This window comes from Colobus angolensis, unplaced genomic scaffold, assembly GCF_000951035.1.
Source record: "Colobus angolensis palliatus isolate OR3802 unplaced genomic scaffold, Cang.pa_1.0 Scaffold67, whole genome shotgun sequence".
NCBI classification, from domain to species: domain Eukaryota; kingdom Metazoa; phylum Chordata; class Mammalia; order Primates; family Cercopithecidae; genus Colobus; species Colobus angolensis.
In genome coordinates, this window is record NW_012120376.1 from 554213 (window position 1) to 566888 (window position 12676).

A 12676-nucleotide genomic window follows, 5' to 3' on the forward strand; every position below is an offset into this window, starting at 1 on the left:
TTTTTTTTATATAAGTTCTTTTTTCTTTTCTACTGAATGAATCAATTCAAAAGACCTATCTTCAGGTTCACAGATTCTCTCTTCTGTTTTTCCTAGTCTGCTGTTGAGGCTCTGAATTATATATATATATAAACATATAAATTTATATATAAATATAATGTTTGATGGTTTCAGAGGAGCCACTTCTAGGTCTTTGTAAGGAAATAGTCCGAAAGCCTCTCATGAGAGATGGAAGTAACTCTGGCTGTTGCTTTGAGCCCTGCCGTGACTCTGCCCCTTTCTCCTCCTTGCTTGCCCATGATAGTTGTCCATTTGCAGCCCGTGGCTGATGTTCTTCCAAATAAATATCTATTTCAATTGGCCCAAAACTCTTGCAGCCCATGGGTTGGCCTTGCAGACTGAACAATGTTGAAAAACCACAAAATATTTCTCCTGTCTCCAGTTTCTGGAGAATAAAGCAGACATTATCCTCAGAAAGCTCTGAAGAAGCTCTCAGCAAAGGACGGGGAGTCATCGACACTCTGTCAGCAGATGATGTGCTTTATAGAGAGATGTTTCCTGGGAAAATCAGGAGACACAGAATGGACTGACCTAAACGTAACTATTCATTCTGATTGTCTTGAGGACATTTTTGTGTAAAAATTTTCATAGGATTTTAAAAGATCTAGGAATCTTTTCTTAGTTTTAGAAATCGTATCTCATTGCAGCTGGGCTCACGCCTGTAACCCCAGCACTTTGGGAGGCCGAGGCAGGTGGATCATGAGGTCAGGAGATCGAGACCACCCTGGCTAACATGGTGAAACCCTTCTCTACTAAAACTACAAAAAATTAGCCGGGCATGGTGGTGGACGCCTGTAATCCCGGTTACTCTGGAGGCTGAGGCGGAAGAATGGCCTGAATCTGGGAGGCGGAGCTTGCAGTGAGCCAAGATCCGGCCACTGCACTCCGGCCTGGGTGACAGAGCGAGACTTTGTCTCAAGAAAAAAAAAAAAAGTAATAGTGTCTCATTGCATCTATGCTCAGGGAATAATAAGTATTGATTTATTTTGTTAGTACTAGTTTAATTTAAAGTTGACTTATGGGGATTTATCAACTGTACATATTTTCTAGGTTGAAGGAAGGCCTTTTCCAAACCAGAGCTGAGGACCCAGATGGGCGGTATAGAAAGTTGATGGTTAAGTGCACAGGCCCTGAAGTGAGATGACTGTGCAGTCTACCACTTTAGCTACTTAATTTTGGGATGGTTATTCTTTGAGCCTCAGTTTTGTCTACTCTAAAAAGGAGTAACAGGCTGGGTGCGGTGGCTCACGCCAGTAATCCCAGCACTTTGGGAGGCCAAGGCAGGCAGATCACTAGATCAGGAGATCGAGACCATTAACACGATTAAACCCCGTCTCTACTAAAAATACAAAAAATTAGCAGGGCATGGTGGCGGGCGCCTGTAGTCCCAGCTACTCGGGAGGCTGAGGTGGGAGAATGTCGTGAACCCGAGAGGCGGAGCTTGCAGTGAGCCGAGATGGCGCCACTGCACTCTAGCCTGGGTGACAGAGAGAGACTCCGTCTCAAAAAAATTAAATAAATAAATAAAATAAAAAGGAGTAACAGCAGTAACTTCCAAATGGTAGAAGGAGGCTGGTTGGAAATGTGAACTGCAGTAATCCGTGAAAAATGTTGAGCAAATGTCTTAATAAATCTATAATAAGCGTCAGTGATTATCCTGAGGTCAGTTCCACTTCGGTTATTCTCTATGACTGAACTTTCTATGTTTCTTCACTTGTGAATTGGAGATTACATAATTCCTTTCATACCTGCTTGACAGGATTGTTTTGAGGATTGTTATTATGGGAAAGGGCTCGGAAAGTGTAAGGTGTTCATGATCATTCAATATGGGCACCAGTGACTTAGTGTTGCTCTTTCTGCTGATATTTTCCCCCTGCCCCTGGGATATAAGTGATCTCTATAAAAATCGGTCAGTGTTGACATTTGGCCCAAGGCCAGTTGGTGATGGTATTTTTCCTTTTTACTAAGTTCCTTCTAGAAATGGAGCCGGGGTGACTTTTTAACTTCTTGTTCTTAAGAACAGTGAAACTGGTGCATAAGCACTTTAGGATGGAGCTGTAACCCTCCCCTGTGGTGGTTCCCAATCTTTGTGGGGTCCGTCCTCCAAGAGCAAGGGGCCGGCAGAGTAGAGATACCGTGGTTCTCCATTTCCCGCTCCGACCGCAGCCCCCTTCACTTCTATCTGCTTTACCTATTAGGCTTCTTACTGAGTTTAAGACGAGTTGAGCTGCTTTTTCTTTTTTAAAATTGTTAAATTTTTAATTGGTAAAATGTACATAACATAAAATTTACCAATTTTAGGCATATAGTTCAGTGGCATTATGTGTATTCACATATTTGTACATCCATCACCATCATCATCTCCAGAACTTTTTCAGGTTCTCAAACTGAAACTCAGTATTCATTAAACACTAACTCTCCATTCTTTCCTCTCTTGGTGTCCACCAGTCTATTTCCTGTCTTTCTGAGTTGACCACTGCAGGTACCTCACATAAGTAGAATCATACAATATTTGTCCTTTTGTGCCTGGCTTATTTCACTTAGCATAATGTTCTCAAGGTTTTACCCATGTTGTAATGTGAGCCAGAATTTTTTACCTTTCAGCTATTCTGAATAATGCTGTTGTGAACATAGGTGAACAAATATCTCTTTGAGTCCCTGCTTTCAATTCTTTTGGCTATATATCTAGAGGAGGATTTGATGAATCATGTGATAATTCTGTTTAATTTTTTGAGGGACTACCACAGTTTTTCATGGTGGCTGCTCCATTTTACATTCCTACCAACAATGGAGAGGGGTTCCTATTTCTCCATGTCTTCACCAGCACTTGTTTTCTGTTGTTGTTGTTTTTTTTAATTGTAATAATTCTAATGGGTGTGAGGTGATATTTCACTGTGGTTTTGGTTTCCATTTCCCTGATGATTAGTGATGTTGAGCATTTTTTCATTGTGTATTGGCCTTTGTATATGTTCTTCAGAGAAATGTCTATTCAAGTCCTTTGCCCATTTTAAAAATTGGGTTGTCTGTTTTGTTGTTGCTTTTGTTCTGCTTTTTAAAAACTTGAAAACCATTACCTAGTGTGGAAGATAAATCACGGAGCAACTGCTGTGTACTGAGAACTGGATGCTGGAGATTTGGCAGGGAATGAAATAGACAAAATCCCTACTTAGGGGGAGCTTCCATTCGTAACGGGAGACAAAGTATAGTGTGCCAGATGATAGACACTATGGAGATACAAAACAAAGTGGGGAACACAGAAAATAGGAAGTCTGAGGGGGCTGGGGTAAAGAAGGCATCACTGAAAAGGTGACATTTGGGCAAAGATCTGAAATTGCAGCTATTTGAAGGAGGAGCATTTATCATTCTGGACAATTGAAAGACCCCAAGGTGGGAGCCGGCCCTATATTCTCAAGGTTTAGGAAGGAGGTCTGTGTGGTTGGAGCAGAAATATTGTAAAGCCTGGATTTCAGGAAATGTTGTCAGAAAAGTCATAGGAGTGGAGTGAGCCAGTCGGGAAGGACATTGAAGGTCACTGTCAAGACTTTGGCTTCCACTTCTATAATTCACTAGCAGAGGACCCTGGACACACTAGTTGAAAGTGGCCAGTGATTTTTCCCATCTAGAAGACATCCCCTTAGTGGTAAAACTCAAATATAGTAGCACTTAGGAAAGGATGGTGAGCATACAGGGCTTAGGGCAAGAAAACATCTGCAGAGACAAGTAAAGCGGCTTGTACCCACCCTTCCTGTTCCTTCACCTGGTGAACATATTGAACCCTGAATCTGCATGCTGAGATTTGGGATAAGGAGACAAAACACAACATAGTTCCCATCTTCCTAGTGCTAAGTCAAGTGGGGAGAGTCATTGGCAGTGGTACTACAATGGAGTGAGTTTTCAGAGACAGACGAAAAGCCCAGGTTGTAGGAAAGTCTGACTCAGATTGGTCATTGGTCATGATGATTTGGGGAACAATGAAGGAGAAGGGGATGGGTAAGGTTAGGAAACTCTTCCTTGAGAAATTGACATTTGAACTGGGATCTTGGAAAGTGAATAGGAGTGAAGCAAGCAAACAAGAGAAACGGGGATTTCTTGTAGAAGGAACATGTATAGGCAAAGACAGATTGGCATGAGAGCACATGACGTATGTCTTCCAGTGTTTTGGAAAATATGTGGTCTCTTGGAGGGTTGGCAAGACAGGAAGTGTAAGCAGGCATCACAAGGGTCATCATATACTATAATAAGCTGGGATTTTTACCAAATTATTTTAGACAAGGGCAAGATGACTCAAGACAGTGATGGCAGTGGGAAGGCTGACTTGGGAAGGCCAGGAGTTCAAACCTAGAGGCTGGGAGGCTAGTTAGGAGGCTCATGCAGAAATATGGGTGAGAGATGATAACAGCTTAAAATAAGGCACTGATCAGTGCAAGGGACAGGCTCAGAAGAGATTAAGTGAGATATACAGTTGAGGTGATCAGATGACCAACTGCTTGGAACAGGGGGAAGATGAAGATACCAGGCTTAGCCACTAGGTGCTGGTCATTGAAAAGTGAACCACTGGATGATAAGGGGATGGGCAGAGATGATGACCTGAGTTTTGAGTGTACTGAGTCTGATTCTACCTTTCCAGGTGAAAATGTTTTGTAGGAAATTAGAAATAAGGGTTTGGAGCTCATGCACAAGCCTAGAGAGGCTTAGATTTAAGGAGTTACAAGATTGAAAATTATAGTTGAAGCCATAGAAGTGGCTTAGGTGACACAGAAGGTATAAAAGTGTGTAATAGAAACATGATCACAGTGGGGTTCTAGAAGCTCCAAGAAGAGAGGGGTACTATGAAGAGGGGGAAGGTATCTGGCATGGGCCACACAGTGATAAGAAAGATAAGGATGGGAAAAGTGTACATATACTGTTATAAGCAAAAAATGGAACAACAGGATAAATAATATCTACAAACAGAGTTGACAGGCATGAAGGCTGGCAAACCGAAGATGCATGGAGTCCCTCTGGAATACATATGGTTAATTTCTCCCTCCTTTCTTGACCTCTTTTGTCCCCTGTAAATTTAGTAAAGTCAAAATATGTGTTTTCAAAAGACTTCTTTCATGTATAATATACCTTCACCTTCCTTGGAGATTAAAGAAAACCTAAAATTTTTAATAAAATAACATGAAATTTACCATGGAAAACATTATTATAGGGATTTCTTATTTGTTAGAAACATCGGTGATGTACAGAGGATTTCAATAGAAGTATGACTTTATATTTGATGACCTTTCTTATATTGAGTAGCAATATGGTAGCTGGGTAGCAACAAGATGACCTTTTCTTTTTTTGAGATGAAGTCTCACTCTGTCGCCCAGGCTGGAGTGCAGTGGCATAATCCCAGCTCACTGCAACCTTTGCCTCCCAGGTTCAAGCTCTTCTCTTGCCTCAGCCTCCTGAGTAGCTGGGATTACAGGCAAGCACCACCATGCCCAGCTAATTTTTGTATTTTTAGTAGAGACGGGGTTTCACTATGTTGGCCAGGCTGGTCTTGAACTTCTGACCTCAGGTGATCTGCCCACCTCAGGCTCCTGAAGTGTTGGGAGTACAGACGTGAGCCACTGCACCCAGTGAGATGGCCTTTTCTACTACAGATTATTATGAATTGGTGTAAAGACTTTAAGACAACCCTTAGCCATCCCAAATGCCAATTCATAAAGAATTATTTTATCCTGTTATACACATAATCTTTCAGCCTCCCATTTTAAAGCAAACCTTAAAAACTTTTTTTTTTTGGTAGACAAAATAATGTAACTGTTTTCTGCCTCTCTTGGCTTCCATGAGGCATTTACTGAAGGAATGTCATTTCCTGTGTTTGAGCTCTCTTTTTTTTTATTGTAATGTAATTGGTGGTAATTTGGTATTTTTTTTTTTAAATTATACTTTAAGTTCTAGGGTACATGTGCACAACGTGCAGGTTTGTTACATGTGTATACATGTGCCATGTTGGTGTGCTGCACCCATTAACTCATCATTTTCATTAGGTATTTCTCCTAATGCTATCCCTCCCCCTCCCCCCACCCCATGACAGGCCCCGATGTGTGATGTTCCCCACCCTCTGTCCAAGTGTTCTCATTGTTCAATTCCCACCTATGAATGAGAACGTGTGGTGTTTGGTTTTCTAGCCTTGTGATAGTTTGCTAAGAATGATGGTTTCCAGCTTCATCCTTGTCCCTACAAGGGACATGAACTCATCCTTTTTTATGGCTGCATAGTATTCCATGGTGTATATGTACCACATTTTCTTAATCCAGTCTATCATTGATGGACATTCAGGTTGGTTCCAAGTTTTTGCTATTGTGAATAGTGCTACAATAAACATACGTGTGCATGTGTCTTTATAGTAGCATGATTTATAATCCTTTGGGTATATACCCAGTAATGGGATGGCTGGCTCAAATGGTATTTCTAGTTCTAGATCCTTGAGGAATCGCCACAGTCTCTTCCACAATGGTTGAACTAGTTTACACTCCCACCAACAGTGTAAAAGCATTCCTATTTCTCCACATCCTCTCCAGCACCTGTTGTTTCCTGACATTTTTATCGCCACTCTTAACTGGTGTGAGATAGTATCTCATTGTGGTTTTGATTTGCATTTCTCTGATGATCAGTGATGATGAGCATTTTTTTCATGTGTGTGTTGGCTGCATAAACGTCTTCTTTTAAGAAGTGTCTGTTCATATCCTTTGCCCACTTTTTGATGTTTTGTTTTTTCTTGTCAATTTGCTTTTTTGTAGATTCTGGATATTAGTCCTTTGTCAGATGGGTAGACTGCAAAAATGTTCTCCCATTCTGTAGGTTGCCCTGTTCACTCTGATGGTAGTTTCTTTTGCTGTGCAGAAGCTCTTTAGTTTAATTAGATCCCATTTGTCTATTTTGGCTTTTGTTGCCATTGCTTTTGGTATTTTAGTCATGAAGTCCTTGCCCATGCCTGTGTCCTGAATGGTATTGCCTAGGTTTTCTTCTAGGCTTTTTATGATTTTAGGTCTAACATTTAAGTCTTTAATCCATCTTGAATTAATTTTTGTATAAGATGTAAGGAAGGGATCCAGTTTCAGCTTTCTACATATGGCCAGCCAGTTTTCCCAGCACCATTTATTACATAGGGAATCCTTTCCCCATGTCTTGTTTTTGTCAGGTTCATCAAAGATCAGATGGTTGTAGATGTGTGGTGTTATTTCTGAGGCCTCTGTTCTGTTTCATTGGTCTATCTCTCTGTTTTGATACCAGTACCATGCTGTTTTAGTTACTCTAGCCTTGTAGTGTAGTTTGAAGTCAGGTAGCCTGATGCCTCCAACTTTGTTCTTTTGGCTTAAGATTGTCTTGGCAATGTGGGCTCCTTTTTGATTCCATATGAACTTTAAAGTAGTTTTTATCAATTCTGTGAAGAAAGTCATTGGAAGCTTGATGGGGATGGCATTGAATCTATAAATTACTTTGGGCAGCATGGCTATTTTCACAATATTGATTCTTTCTATCCATGAGCATGGAATGTTCTTCCATTTGTTTGTGTCCTCTTTTATTTCATTAAGCAGTGGTTTCTAGTTCTCCTTGAAGAGGTCCTTCACATCCTTTGTAAGTTGGATTCCTAGGTATTTTATTCTCTTTGTAGCAATTGTGAATGGGAGTTCACTCATGATTTGGCTCTCTGTTTGTCTGTTATTGGTGTATAGGAATGCTTGTGATTTTTGCACATTGATTTTGTATCCTGAGACTTTGCTGAAGTTGCTTATCAGCTTAAGGAGATTTTGGGCCGAGATGGTGAGGTTTTCTAAATATACAATCATGTCATCTGCAAACAGGGACAATTTGACTTCCTCATTTCCTAATTGAATATACTTTATTTCTTTCTCTTGCCTGATTGCCCTGACGAGAACTTCCAACACTATGCTGAATAGGAGTGGTGAGAGAGGGCATGCCTGTCTTGTGCCAGTTTTCAAAGGGAATGCTTCCAGTTTTTGCCCATTCAGTATGATATTGATTGTGGGTTTGTCATAAATAGCTCTTATTATTTTGAGATACGTTCCATCAATACTTAGTTTATTGAGAGTTTTTAGTATGAAGAGTTGTTGGATTTTGTCAAAGGCCTTTTCTGCATCTATTGAGGTAATCATGTGGTTTTTGTCATTGGTTCTGTTTATGTGATGGTTTACGTTTATTGATTGCATATGTTGAACCAGCCTTGCATCCCAGGGATGAAGCCAACTTGACCGTGATGGATAAGCTTTTTGATGAGCTGCTGGATTTGGTTTGCCAGTATTTTATTGAGGATTTTCCCATTGATGTTCATCAGGGCTATTGGTCTAAAATGCTCTTTTTTTGTTGTGTCTCTGCCAGGCTTTGGTATCAGGATGATGCTGGCCTCATAGAATGAGTTAGGGAGAGTTCCCTCTTTTTCTATTGATTGGAATAGTTTCAGAAGGAATGGTACCAGCTCCTTTTTGTACCTCTGGTAGAATTTGGTTGTGAATCTGTCTGGTCCTGGACTGTTTTTGGTTGGTAGGCTATTAATTATTTCCTCAATTTCAGAGCCTGTTATTGGTCTCTTCAGAGAGTCAACTTCTTCCTGGTTTAGTCTTGGGAGGGTGTACGTGTCCAGGAATTTATCCATTTCTTCTAGATTTTCTAGTTTATTTGCATAGAGGTGTTTATAATATTCTCTGATGGTAGTTTGTATTTCTATGGGATTGGTGGTGATATCCCCTTTATCATTTTTTATTGCATCTATTTGTTTCTTCTCTCTTTTCTTCTCTATTAGTCTTGCTAGCAGTCTAACAATTCTGTTGATCTTTTCAAAAAACCAGCTCCTGAATTCATTGATTTTTTGAAGAGTCTTTTGTGTCTCTATCTCCTTCAGTTTTGTTCTGATCTTAGTTATTTCTTGCCTTCTGCTAGCTTTTGAATTTGTTTGCTCTTGCTTCTCTAGTTCTTTTAATTGTGATGTTAGGATGTCAATTTTAGATCTTTCCTGCTTTCTCTTGTGGGCATTTAGCGCTATAAATTTCCCTCTACACACCACTTTAAATGTGTCCTGGAGATTCTGGTATGTTGTGTCTTTGTTCTCATTGGTTTCAAAGAACATCTTTATTTCTGCCTTCATTTCGTTATTTACCCAATAGTCATTCAGGAGCAGGTTATTCAGTTTCCATGTAGTTGTGCGATTTTGAGTGAGTTTCTTAATCCTGAGTTCTAATTTGATTGCACTGTGGTCTGAGAGACAGTTTGTTGTGATTTCTGTTCTTTTACATTTGCTTAGGAGTGCTTTACTTCCAACTATTTTGGAATAAGTGCAATGTGCTGAGAAGAATGTTATGGTCTGTTGATTTGGGGTGGAGAGTTCTGTAGATGTCTGTTAGGTCCGCTTAGTGCAGAGCTGAGTTCAAGTCCTGGATATCCTTGTTAACCTTCTGTCTCATTGATCTAATATTGACAGTGGGGTGTTAAAGTCTCCCATTATTATTGTGTGGGAGTCTAAGTCTCTTTGTAGGTCCGTAAGGACTTGCTTTATGAATCTGGGTGCTCCTGTATTGGGTGCATACATATTTAGGATAGTTAGCTCTTCTTGTTGAATTAATCCCTTTACCATTATGTAATGGCCTTCTTTGTCTCTCTTGATCTTTGTGGATTTAAAGTCTGTTTTATCAAAGACTAGGATTGCAACCCTGCTTTTTTTTTTCTTTGCATTTGCTTGGTAGATCTTCCTCCACCCCTTTATTTTGAGCCTATGTGTATCTCTGCATGTGAGATGGGTCTCCTGAATACAGCACACTGATGGGTCTTGACTCTGTCCAATTTGCCAGTCTGTGTCTTTTAATTGGAGCATTTAGCCCATTCACATTCAAGGTTAATATTGTTATGTGTGAATTTGATCCTGTCATTATGATGTTAGCTGGTTATTTTACCCATTAGTTGATGTAGTTTCTTCCTGGCATCAGTGGTCTTTACAACTTGGTATGTTTTTGCAGTGGCTGGTACCAGTTGTTCCTTTCCATGTTTAGTGCTTCCTTCAGGAGCTCTTGTAAGGCAGGCCTGGTGGTGACAAAATCTCTCAGTATTTGCTTGTCTGTAAAGGATTTTATTTCTCCTTCATTTATGAAGCTTAGTTTGTCTGGATATGAAATTCTGGGTTGAAAATTCTTTTATTTAAGAATGTTGAATATTGGCCCTCACTCTCTGCTGGGTTGTAGGGTTTCTACTGAGAGATCTGCTGTTGGTCTGATTGGCTTCCCTTTGTGGGTAACCTTTCTTTCTGGCTGCCCTTAACATTTTTTCCTTCATTTAAACTTTGGTGAATCTGACAATTATGTGTCTTGGGGTTTCTCTTCTCGAGGAGTATCTTTGTGGTGTTCTCTGTGTTTCCTGAATTTGAATGTTGGCCTGCCTTGCTAGGCTGGGGAACTTCTCCTGGATCTTATCCTGCAGAGTGTTTTCCAACTTGATTCCATTCTCCCCATCACTTTCAGGTACACCAATCAAATGTAGATTTCACATTTCTTTTCACATAGTCTCATATTTCTTGGAGGCTTTGTTCATTTCTTTTTACTTTGTTTTCTCTAAACTTCGCTTCTCGCTTTATTTCATTAATTTGATCTTCAGTCACTGATACCCTTTCTTCCCGTTGATCGAATTGGCTACTGAAGCTTGTGCATGTGTCATGTAGTTCTTGTGCCATGGTTTACAGCTCCATCAGGTCATTTAGGGTCTTCTCTACACTGTTTATTCTAGTTAGCCATTCATCTAATCTTTTCTCAAGGTTTTTAGCTTCTTTGCGATGGGTTCAAACATCTTCCTTTATCTCAGAGAAGTTTGTTATTACCGACCTTCTGAAGCCTACTTCTGTCAGGTCATCGAAGTCATTCTCCATCCAACTTTGTTCCGTTGCTGGAGAGGAGCCGCGATCCTTTGAGGAGAAGAGGAGCTCTGGTTTTTAGAATTTTCAGCTTTTCTGCTCTGGTTTCTCCCCATCTTTGTGGTTTTGTCTACCTTTGGTCTTTGATGCTAGTGACCTACAGATGGGGTTTTGGTGTGGATGTCCTTTTTGTTGATGTTGATGCTATTCCTTTCTGTTTGTTAGTTTTCCTTCTAAGAGTCAGGTCCCTCAGCTGCAGGTCTGCTGGAGTTTCCTGGAGTTCCACTCCAGACCCTGTTTGCCTGGGTATCACCAGCGGAGGCTGGAGAACAGCAAATATTGCTGCCTGATCCTTCCTCTGGAAGCTTAGTCCCAGAGGGGCACCCACTTGTATGAAGTGTCAGTCGGCCCCTACTGGGAGATGTCTCCCAGTTATGCTACTTGAGGGTCAGGGACCCACTTGAGGAGGCAGTCTGTCCATTCTCAGAGCTCAAACACTATGCTGGGAGAACCACTGCTCTCTTCAGAGCTGTCAGACAGGGATGTTTAAGTCTGCAGAAGTTTCTGTTGCCTTTTGTTCAGCTATGCCCTGCCCCCAGAGGTGGGGTCTACAGAGGCAGCAGGCCTTGCAGAGCTGTGGTGGGCTCTGCCCAGTGTGAGCTTCCCCAGCTGCTTTGTTTACCTACTCAAGCCTCAGGAATGGTGGACCCTCCTTCCCCTGCTAGGCTGCTGCCTCACCGGTGCTAGCACAGACTGCTGTGCTAGCAGTGAGCAAGGCTCCGTGGGCGTGGGACCTGCTGAGCCAGGTGCAGGATATAATCTCCTGGTGTGCCATTTATTAAGGCCATTGGAAAAGTGTGGTATTTGGGCAGAAGTGTCCTGATTTTCCAGGTACAGTCTGTCATGGCTTCCCTTGGCTAGGAAAGAGAGTTCCCTGACCCCTTGCACTTCCCGGGTGAGGTGATGCCCTGCCCTGCTTCTGCTCGCCCTCTGTGGGCTGCACCCACTGTCCAACCAGTCCCAATGAGATGAAGCAGGTACCTCCAGTTCGAAATGCAGAAATCACGGTCTTCTGCATCAATCACGCTGGGAGCTGCAGACTGGAGCTGTTTCCATTAGGCCATCTTGGACTGGACTCGTGTTTGAGCTCTTGACAGTGGCACCTGACTTACAAGAAAGAAAATACAAATTAATTTCAGATTCCATCTGGATCAGGAGCTAAAGAAGCAATGTCTGAAAGAAGTAAAACAACAACAGCAACAACAAACAAAAGGCACACAAATTTAAATGTTTTAAGGTGTTCTGCACTGTAGTATTTTAGCCTGAAGAAATGCAAGGGGATGTGGTTGAATTTTTCTAGTCTCCATCTCCAACACTCTCTAATAGATCTAGGTTTTGTTTTGTTTTTTTTAATTAAGAGTTTAGTGATATAACTTATAATACAGAAACAATAAGCATTTCTCCTTCGGGGTTAAGAAAGCAACATTTTGGCCGGATGCAGTGGCTCACGCCTGTAATCCCAGCACTTTGGGAAGCCAAGGCAGGCGGATTGCCTGAGTTCAGGAGTTCGCAACTAGCCTGGGCAACACAGTGAAACCCTGTCTCTTCTGAAATACAGAAAATTAGCTGGGCTTGGCAGCATGCGCCTGTATTCCCAGCTTCTTGGGAGGCTGGGGCAGGAGAATGGCGTGAACCCGGGAGGCAGAGCTTGCAGTGAGCCGAGATCAC

The 12676-nt window shown here is 41.5% G+C and overlaps 1 protein-coding gene across 1 annotated transcript in view; it reads left to right on the plus strand.

The window, feature by feature from the left end:
* PPM1H (protein phosphatase, Mg2+/Mn2+ dependent, 1H) overlaps positions 1 to 12676 on the plus strand; it is a 295323-nt gene that overhangs the window by 101935 nt on the left and 180712 nt on the right. The window lies entirely within an intron of this gene.